The sequence below is a fragment of the Bidens hawaiensis genome, unplaced genomic scaffold, assembly GCF_021521415.1.
Source record: "Bidens hawaiensis isolate Kalapana, Puna unplaced genomic scaffold, B.hawaiensis_p1.1 tig00050708_1, whole genome shotgun sequence".
NCBI lineage: Eukaryota > Viridiplantae > Streptophyta > Magnoliopsida > Asterales > Asteraceae > Bidens > Bidens hawaiensis.
Window position 1 is genome coordinate 1 of NW_027499092.1, and position 11,558 is coordinate 11,558.

An 11,558-nucleotide genomic window follows, 5' to 3' on the forward strand; every position below is an offset into this window, starting at 1 on the left:
CAATATAACAATTAAAGAACACGAACTCAAATGCTTCATAACCATTGTATTATAACGGCTGGTGCTTAAGCACCAAACTTTCATGATCACTCGTTTCAATACACGCTATGAACGGCCCCAACCCAACCCTAGATACAATACATCTATATATAGGGAGTACAACCTAGCCCAACACAAGCCCAAAGCCCACCGAGATCACCGAGATTTCAGTTTACATACAAGCCCAAAACTAAAGTACAAACCAATCTTGTATAGGCCCAACAATCTCCCCCTTGGTATGTATCTTTATCTTCAATCATGCTCTAGAATGTTAGCATCTGCCTCTTTGTATCCTCCAAACTACAAGCCGTTCTTATAAATCGATCCCACCATCTTTGTATACTCTTTAGCAGCCGGCTCAAACAGTAGCTCTGCCACGACCTGAAAGTTGCTTAGAGTCTTGATGTCTCTTTCATGGAATTTCATCAAATCATGTGGATCGACGAACCGGAATTGTCTCTTTCGTAGACGAATGACAACTGTAGTAGTTTCACTGTCGTACGTCTAGAACTGCATCTCATCAAGTGACCCCTCTGGAATAGAAGTGGATAGAGGAATGTGAGATGCTTTGTTGGTTGCGGGCCACATCACGTTGACCATCGTCTTTACGGTCTTTGGGTCTCTAACTCCCTTGGCCGTTTTCAAGAACGACTCATCTGTTGACATATTCGGGAATCCCTTATCAACTTGTTTCCTCAAGAAGTTCCAAAAGTCTATAGCCCTCTTGTCATTGTTGGGATTGTGAAATTGAGCGTTGATGATGTCGCTAAGATCCACCTTTGTCCAGGATCCAAAGTCTTTCATCTTCTTATAGTACTCAGTGTTCCCGGACTTTCACTTTACCCACCACATGGACTTTTCAACATCGAACCTCCATGACATAACTCCAAACCTATCACCATACTTGTCTGAGCACCCTTTCTTGAACTCATCAATAAACTTATCTGGATGATCAGAAGATTCAACATTTTGATTCGAATTCTTCATAATAAGAATCTTCTTTTGAAGTCTGTCGGATTGCTCAGCTGTTCTTGAAGGCACAGAAAGATACTGTTCTAGTGGATCAGATGCATCTATATTTGAAGTCGTGCGTCCATTAGAACTGCCACCTTGATCATCAACAGGTGTCTTTGAAGCAATGTCTTAACTGCTTTTGAATTCATCTCCAAATTTTTGAACAAGTTTCTGTCGGAGGTCCAAGTATATAGCAGTGAGACCACCCATGTTAGATTGAAGCTCTTTGATCTTTGAATATTTATCTGTGTTGCTAGCTTCAACTTCTAGGATGCGTACATCCTTCAAAACTGAGTCTTGTTCGAGTTCAAAGACTCGACGTTGTAAAGCCTGTATATCCACGGGTTCAGCATCAAGTGTAATCCCCTTTCCCTTATCCTAAATAAATTTATCTTTCATAGCAAGAATGTGAGCAACTGGAGCTGGTCTTTGAATTTCTCAAAATCTTTTAACTGATCAGCAGTAGGTGCAGTGGTGTTCTATCTCCATGTGCTGTATAGGAGATCTTGCTAGTTCATCATCATCAGAGATAGTTTCAAATGAAGCAGTGAACCTCCGAGTAGGTGTCACATGCTCCTCAGCAATCGAGACACTGGTAGGGGCAGCCTCAGTTTCAGCAAACTTCCTGAACTTGATCAACGAGTGAAGGCCTTTGTACATGACCTTTGATCCTTTCCTCGATTGCTTCATCAACCCAAAGGTATTGGGTCCCATGGCTTTCAAATCGACCGTCTCTACAGATTTGACAAGACAGGGGTAGTGAGAGTCAAAAATCATCTGTAGAAATCACGGGTACATAAGAAACATCTCATTCTTCTTCCCTTTTAGATTGCTCATCATCTCAATGAACATGAACTTAGACTAATTATAATTCCAGTTCATGATCAGAGCAGCCACAACCGACATCTGAATATGGCTAAATTCGTCTGAACCCCTTTTGCGTCCTGACACACACATGAAGAATGTGTTGATCAAGAACCTCCAGTATGGATGAAAAAATTTCTTGATTGCTGGAGGGTAGGATCCTTCATATCCCATCCTGAGTGCAACTTCAGCAACGGTGTCAGTTGGATATTTCGTTGGATAATATGGTTGATCACCAAACAACAACACCTCGTGAATGATGGCCTCTGAAATGACGGCCGACTTCTTTTGAATCTTGGAGTCAATGGTAACGACTCCCCCGACACCCCGTTGATTGATGGAGGCATTGTTCTAGAACTCCGTCACCATCTTCTTGCATATAACAGGAGTTTCTCGTATAGCGTGAGAAATCTAGCACGTGTTGAGCCCCATGATCATGGATTTGATTTCTTTATGCACCAGGGGTGGATCATATAAGCATACGGCTATATTATGAGTATCTACGAACTTCAAAGGTTCTTGATCATCCAATACTGCAACAAACGAGTCAAGTTAACAAACCATTCACTTAATTTAACAATAACTCAATATTATAAGGGTAAATATTAAATTTACAAAACAGCAAGGACCAAGAATGATAAATTTAGATAATATTGGGTCAGCTACGCTGAGTGAGTTCTAGTTAATCATACAACATACAATCATTTCACATACTTGCACACAAGCCTGAAGGTGTGTACCTCATTCATACTTTACCTTACATGCATAACTATCCATACTACTTAAAGAACCTTCCGCCCTATAACCTAACAGATATTATAAGGGTCTAGTCCCCAACATCACATATATTATAAGGGTCTGGTCCCTACCCTCACAGATATTATTAGGGTCTGGTCCCTACCCTCACAAATATTATTAGGGTCTGGTCCCTATCCTCACAAATATTATTAGGGTCTGGTCTCTATCCTCACAGACATTATTAGGGTCTAGTCCCTATCCTCACAGATATTAATAGGGTCTGATCCCTATCCTCACAGATATTATTAGGATCTAGTCCTATCCTCACAGATATTATTAGGGTCTGGTCCTTTTGTTTCGTGCAACTGTAACATACCTATCTTTCCATACCTTCCTTGATAACACGTGCAATATCCGTAGATCGTTCACGTACTATCAACATACATACATGATATACATACATCATTCATACATCATATATATCAATTATATCTTTAACCACCACCTGACGGTACATGCAATATCTGAAGATCGTTCACGCGCCGCCAAGCAATCATCATACATAAATCATACTACGCATACACTTACCACTTAAGGTAAGTGTATTAACTATCACATCGAGTATGCACACAACCCCGAAAACGTAACAAGGAAGCGGGGCTAGAAACTCACCTGAACGCGATTACGTTCACTGTTTATGGTTATTCCTTTCTTGAGTTGCACACGACTAACTGTATAATATTACATATATTAAATACGGATCTAGCTCATCTTATCATTTACTTAATTAATATTAAGCGTCTAAGCCGGGTTTTACGTCATTGAACCCTTACCTGTTAGTTAATCGTTACTTGTTAACCTTTAAAGGTATCTTTCATCAATTATCAAAGTCCAATGGTTATTATGTAATTATCTCATTCTTTCCAAGTCCAGGGACTGTTCTGTCATTTTATCAAACTTCTAGTTCGTTACTTGGTTCATAAAAAATTGGGTTCATAACGAATGACCCTTTCGTTACTTTATAACGAATTGACCATTATAACACTACAAAAAAAATGTCATATAGTGACAAACAAAAAGTGCCACCAAACACAAAAAAATGCCACTAAAGACCCCTATAATAATGTGCGGCACACACAAAAAGTGTCACTAGAAGCGGTGACGCTAAAGCCTTTTGTGGCACTTTTTCGATGTGCCGCACAAAGTTTTTGGGCTTTTAGTGGCACTTATTTTTTCTACGATATAAGAAAAGGCTTTTGTGGCATATTTTTTTGTTCTTATAAAAAGTAATTTTTGTTAAATATTCATACCAGTTTTAGTGGCACTTTGTTTTTGCCACAATTCAAATAAAAACTTGTGACACAAACTTCGTGTCACTAAAGCTACTTCTATATTAATATATGTACTATTTTATTACCATATACATTTTCATAAAAATCACAATTTACAATATCAAATCTAAAATTAAAGTTTGATCAACTGTAAAAGTATAAGTCAAAATATTATAACATCAACAATATGTTCAATCCGAAACATATTCCACATGTTGGAAAAAAAATATAGTAAGTAACAATCTAATTCCATGTCTTTACACGATGAATCTAAACGTTCTTTTGGGTGACGATTTCACTTTCATAAAACCTAGCTTCAATGCTTCTCATGAAATTTACCCTGCCATCATCAACCATATAAACAAACTTTAGTATTGATTCAATAGAAATCTAAAAGTACTTTTTTTTTACAAAACTCGTTTTTGATTCAAAAGAAAAACATGTATAAGAAAATGATTCGAACACCTAAAAACTTTTGAACAACATATTAACTTAACTGCAATGTCAACAAAAATTCAAAGATCAATTGTCCAAACGTCTTTTTTGCCTTGCAAAATGGAAATTTTGACTGATTAATTTTATACCAAGATTATAACATAAGCACATCCATATAATATTGCAAAATAGTTTAAAAAAAACAAAAGTAACAAATTACCGTTATCTTTATGAATTCTTGAAGATGTTATTTCGTTAACTAATAAAGAGTTGTTATGGATCAAAGAAACAATACCTAGGACCTAAATAATATAAATGAAACAAATTCTAGTGAATAAATACATAATCATAAAGAACAAATAATGACTGATGTAATTACCTATATGCTCATATTGCTCAGAACCGAAGACAATGACAACTTAGCAAAGGAACCTCCAACTAGACAATCTGAAACATGTAATGAAGACAGTCATGCATCATGATCAACTGTGTGATTGAATAAGTTTATAGTGGCTGAAAAATGTACCTTAGAAAGGATATGCAATTTATTAAAGGCTTAACTAGTTTATGTTTCCACAAATTGACATTTGTAAGATTTAATAGTATTGCATGGCAACAAATGTAACTATAAAATTATATATATTTAAGGTAATTTATTAAAAGCTTAACTAGTTTATGTTTCCACAAATTGACATTTGTAACATTTAATAGTATGTTTGGCAACAAATGTAACTATAAAAATTATATATATTTAAGTTGATTGTATGTATACAATTTATTATAAAAACAGGGAGAGATGCATGAACTTGAAAAAATGGCTAACCCGCCTAAACATTTTCATTTTAAAAAATAACTCAGTATTTAAGGGACTTTCAGTTTGGGGTAGGGACCCTTAATGGGGCAGAGGCGGTGCTTCACAGCGCGAACCGGTTTCTTAACTCCTTTCACGCGGACGGTTCTTTAGCTATGCTTACCGTGGACTTCTCCAACGCCTTCAATATGGTCGACCGCACAGCCCTTCTCTGGGAGGTTCATCATCATTTCCCGTCTATCTATCTATGGGTCCAGTTCCTTTATGCCCAGCCGGCTAGGTTGTACGTTGGTGATGACTGTATAGGGGCTACTACTGAGTTTCAGCAGGGAGACCCCCTTGGGCCCCTCCTCTTTGCCTTAGCATTACACCCTCTTGTTCTCCGGGTACAAAATGACTGTAACCTCCCATTTCATGCTTGGTACTTGGATGATGGGACTATTATTGGTGGTGCCAACATAGTCGCTAAAGCCCTAGACATTATCAGCTCGGAAGGGCCATCATTGGGGCTGCAACTTAATATTAAGAAAACCGAGGTTTTTTGGCCAGCGTGTAATGGGGTGAAAGTCAAAGATGGGCTTTTTCCTAGTGGGATTGGTAGACCAGAGAGAGGGGGTAAAGCTCCTTGGAGGGGCTGTTAGTCGAGATCCCTACTTTATTAAGGAGTTGGCGAGACGGAGAGCATCTCGTGCGGTTGATCTTATGAAACTCTTACCTTGCCTTAGGGACCCTCAGATCGAACTCCTCCTGCTTAGGTCTTGCATGGGGGTTGCTAAGTTGCTTTTTGGGTTACGAACATGCCACCCCCATATGATGGATGATGCGGTATCCTGTTTTGATAAGGGGCTTCGAGAAGCCATCGAAGACATAGTTGTATGTGGAGGCCCGTTCTTTGGTGATCTTCAGTGGCGAGTTGCATCTTTACCGATGCGCTTGGGGGGTTTAGGCCTTCTTTCGGCTCATGATGTTGGGGTTTACGCTTTTGTAGCGTCGAGGGCTCAGTCTTGGAAGCTACGGAATCATATCTTAAGGAATAGCGGGGTTGTCGACCTGGACTCAGACTACGTGCAGGCCCTAGAACTCCTAAATGGTGCTCTCCCAGACTTTGACATTGGTGGTTTCTCTAATAAGGACACCGACCCACCAAAGCCTCAAAAAACTTTGGCGAATGCCCTTTTTGGCAAAATCGCTCAGAGCCCGGGAGAAGTTTTTGGATTGTCCCCCCGACAGAAGGCATTTATTGAATGCTTACAAGGTCCTCATGCCCAAGATTTTCTGACCGTTATCCCGATTGATGGCTTGGGCCAAAGCATGTCTGCGGTCGAGAATAGGGCCATTCTTAAGTACCTTTTGATGATCCCAATGTACCCAGAAGACGAAACATGTCCGATCTGCCGTAAGACTTGCCTGGATAAATTTGGAGAGCATGCGGCTCATTGCAAGGAGATGCCTGGGTTCAAATACCGACATGATTGGTTGCGGGACGTTCTTTGGGACATCTTAAGGCGAGCTGGGATATCAGCTAAAAAGGAAGCCCCCGTAAACTTCCTTACAGACCCCACGGAAGGGAAATCCATTCTAGGACCGGCATATTTGCTCGTCTTTGGTTGGGCCGGGGGAAAACACGCTTGTGTTGACCTCACAGGGGTATCTCCTTTAGCTGGTTTGAGGGATAATGGGTTTGTAGCTGGGCAAGCAATGAAAAAGGCTTAAACGAAGAAGGTGGAGAAACATGCTAAAGCCTGCGAAGAGAACCGACATGTTTTTTTCCTTCTGGCTTTTGATACATTTGGCTCCTTGGCACCGGAAGCTATCCGGTTCCTAACCAGGGTCCAACGGGTTGTGCATAGCAATGTGTCGACTCCCAAGGGGCAGGGGTATGTCTTTAGCAGGTTAGGGTTTGCAATTCATAAAGGGGTGCATAGCTTGTTGCCCGCCTACCTGCTATGTTGATGTATATCTATGTTTCTATATAATGAAAAACATTGTAGAATAAAAAACATATGTATAAGTTTTTGTTTTAGTTAAAAAAAAATTAAAAATCAAATTTGAAAAAGAATATTAATGTAATTGTAATATAAATATGTTGTTGGATGATATCAAAATATACATACCACCTCGTTGACATATGAGCTTCTCAATGAAAAATGCCAACCAATCCATTCATCCATATCTTCAGCTATATTGTGGGCATGTGGCTGACTAAAGCCCCTGCAACACCTTCAAAAACATAGAACATAAAATATGAAGAACACTTCACCAAAATGGTTGGTAGAAAACTAGAAGTGCAGATTATAAAAATGTAACTTTAAAACAAACAAAATAGCCTATTATAAAATTTTTCACTAAATGGAATCCATGCTATAAGTTGGTTGGCCTGAACACAACCCGCTTAACCCGTTGAGAAGGTCGATTTGGTTCAGGTAAAATAATGATTCAGAGCGTAATAAGAACTAACCTCATTTCAGGACACGTAAACCGGAACAGAATCTGTGCATATTCGGGCTGACATGTTTCATATTTCAGTACATATTTAAAAATTATAACTAAATGAATAATAAATTACCAAATTTGGAACGAAGTAAAATCAATGATACAAAACAGACCACAAAAGGAGAAGCGGGTTTCACTAAAGTAATTGGGAAGGTGGTTGTCGACTCAAGTTTAACTCATTCGTGATAGCAGGTTCACACCACCTGAACATATGTCGTTTTCATGCCTACTGCAGAAAAAAGGATTGACAGGAACATAAATATTAGGTTTAAAATATGAATTAGGAGACAATTAATGAACACTGGATTAGAATCACCAAAAAGTAAAATCTAACATAAATAATAATTAAAACGTCAAACAAGAAGATTTCATGAGTTTGGCAAAAGAAATTATCATAAGGCAATATAACTTGACATAACCTGTTAAACCCGGAAATCTCCAAGGCAACATAACTCATTTTCAAAAGCATCAGCCATCAGGTATAGCATAAACAAACAGGTGAACACAAAATTATGAAACTTTAAAAATTTGCCTTCAACAATTTTAAAGATTAAGAACTTCCTTTTTGGGGAACAACGGAGAGCAACAACCTAAGCAAAAAATAGTAGCACCATTGGTGCCATATTTCTTCAACTAAAAGACTACTCCTTTGGTTCTAGAACATGTAGTTACAGGTCAATTTTTTGGTGTCAAACTATGCAATCCTTATAAAAATTGATTCTGATGCTTAATTATGCTAATGTGTAAGCAAATATGTGCACATCGGAGAAAATATTAAAAAATCAAGTGTAACTGAATTCTTAGATATAAGTAAAACACACAAATAAATTGATTGAATATTTAAAAACAAAAACAAAGAAAATACATACAAATGTTCCGATTAGGGTTGGGTCTAATGGTTAGGAGCAGTGGTGGCAGACTAGCGGTGGTAACGGTTCGAAGATGGTAAACTCGTCTCCGATTATGGATGTAGTGCACTGTGAAGGAGATAACGCATATGGGATTGGGATCCAATTATTGATGCGGGGTTCTCAACAATGGAAATTACAGGAATTGGGAATATTAACTTTTAGTAGAGGGTCATAACTTTTAGAAGGGAAATTAAAAAAGTTAAATTATGCAATGAGGGAAATTCTAATTTATTAAAGGAGGGAAATTTTATATTAACGAAATTAAAAAGTTTGGTGTAGTGGTAACAGAGAAATTTGGTGTTTTGGTGTTCCATTTAATCCAAATCCAAGTTTCAATCTTTGTGAGACTAGGTGAACATGCGACGTTTGTTAGTTTGATCTTTGAACTGAATGAGTTTTATCTCACCATACTGTCATGCCTTTGGACGAGTGTTCACGGGCGTTGGCATTATGTAACATCCTAGGCAAATCCTACATCGACCGTGGACAATAGAGATCCTTAGTTCATAAGTAAATGTCATGCCTCTTAAATCACCAATGTGTTTTAGGATGAGGCCTCATACGTCGGAACTGCGGGTTCCGGTCAAATAAGCTAGAAGATAAGTAAATGTCATGCCTCTTAAATCACCAACGCGTTTTAGGATGAGGTCTCATACGTCGGAACTGCGGGTTCCGGTCAAATAAGCTAGAAGCGGGCTGAAACTTTCCATAGTTATACAAATATAAATTATTGATCAAATATGAATTTTGGTGCTATATTATTAAATTAATTAAAGTTGGAAACAATTTATCTTTTAATCTAATGGTACGAGGGTGATATTTAGGTTGTGTTTGTTTTTGCTTCAAAGGTCTACAAGAAGGTTATGTCTGCGAGCGTGCAGACATAAGTTCCTGAAGACAGTTTGTTTAAAAAAAAAGAAAAAGATATGAAAACTGCTTATATAGTCTTAAATAATAAGCTAATATACATCATCTTCAAACTTTTTCACACTTCTTATTATCCTATCAATATCCAATGTCCACCACCACCACCACCCACCACCACCACCAACCACCGACGTTGTGTTTGTTTTTGCTTCAAAGGTCTACAAGAAGGTTATGTCTGCGAGCGTGCAGACATAAGTTCCTGAAGACAGTTTGTTTAAAAAAAAAGAAAAAGATCTGAAAACTGCTTATATAGTCTTAAATAATAAGCTAATATACATCATCTTCAAACTTTTTCACACTTCTTATTATCCTATCAATATCCAAAGCCCACCACCACCACCAACCACCGACGCCGCCACCACCCACCACCTTCACCACCACCACCCATCGTCCGCCACCCACCACCACCCATCGTCCGCCACCCACCACCACCACCCATCGTCCGCCACCCACCACCACCCATCGTCCGCCACCCACCACCACCCACCACTTACCGTCCACCGCCACCACCACCACCAACCGTCTGACGCCACCACCACCCACCACCTCCACCACCACCCATCGTCCTCCACCACCACCGCCAACGACCCACCACCACCCACTTCCGCCACCACCACCGTCAACCACCCACCACCACCACCCATTGTCTGTAACCACCACCGTCCACCATCCACCGCCACCACCGGTCATCACCATTGTCACCCACCGTCGGCCACAACCACCGTCCACCGCCAACACCACCTACCATCGGCCACCATCACCGTCCACTACCACTGTCCACCACCCACCACAAACATCCATCACCACCGTTCACCGCCTACCACAATCGTCTACCACCATTAATCGTCAACTACCACCCACTTCCATAGTTCGTACAACACCACCCACTTCCATAGTCCGTACACCACTACAAATTATTGTAACAGTCTACAAACGTTAAATGACTTATATCTATTGTGATATATATGATAGATAACTAATTTTCAGCTTATGCAAACGATATCCAGTTTATAAAACAAACAATATTATATTTTTAGATTGCAGACCTTCAGACCACATCTTTAGTTGCAGACATAAAATCAGATGAAATGAGATTGCAGACAGTTTTTGTTTTCAAAAACAAACAACACCTTAAATATTTGGATTTTTGAGGTTTTAAGCTTGAAACCTTAATCAAGTGAGTTTTTCTACACGGGTGAGTTTCTCTTTGATAGTGTTTTTGTTTGAGCCACACATGTAACATCAAAATTAGTCATGTTTACCGACGACTCCGATAACCACCTAGGAGGGGATGCAGTGAAATGGTAAGCATACTTTCTAGTATAACCATAGTTTTTATGCATAACCAAAACTGATACATATTTAAACTATATTTTTTCATATATATATATATATATATATGTTCATTATTCGTTTTTAGTATTTATATATTTTTTTGGATTTCTATTTAATTTATTTTAAGAAAGTTAATAATATACTTGAGGGTTTGATGATGAAAGGGTTTCACAAATAAATGAGATGTTATAACTCATTTTAAAAGCTATCTGGGGTTGGTGATACCCATGATCCGTTTATTTTCTTTTTACTATAAAACTATTTTTAATTATAAATAATATATTTTTTTTAAATCGGATATTATTTTTTAATATATCCCTATTTTATAGTGATTTTCTTATCAAATATTTGGTGATACTAAAATTTAATTTAATGAGATATTATAACCCGTTTACGGTCTATTTGGGTTTGGTGAGACTCATACATGTGAATTCATGTCAAATTAATGAGAAACCTGTATTTACAAATAATGCAATCTGGTTACTTTGAGAGAATTTATGAAGGTTTCGTTTATATATTTCTAAGATATAATATTTTTATTGTATACATGAGTGTTCTTTCATGTAAGTTTTCCATTTACAATTTAAATATACATGACAATTTTAGGTATAAAAACTCAAAATTTATTTATATTAACTTATACCAATAATTTATCAATTT

The 11,558-nt window shown here is 38.1% G+C and overlaps 1 long non-coding RNA gene across 1 annotated transcript; it reads right to left on the reverse strand.

Annotated features, from left to right (window-relative positions):
• Positions 1 to 4,225: 4,225 nt before the first annotated feature.
• On the reverse strand, positions 4,226 to 8,916 carry LOC143598683 (uncharacterized). The gene is made up of 4 exons (XR_013147158.1): positions 8,595 to 8,916; positions 7,347 to 7,954; positions 4,801 to 4,868; positions 4,226 to 4,326 (listed from the first exon to the last, which is right to left on the reverse strand). It is a non-coding gene; the product is annotated as an uncharacterized LOC143598683 (long non-coding RNA).
• Positions 8,917 to 11,558: the final 2,642 nt, after the last annotated feature.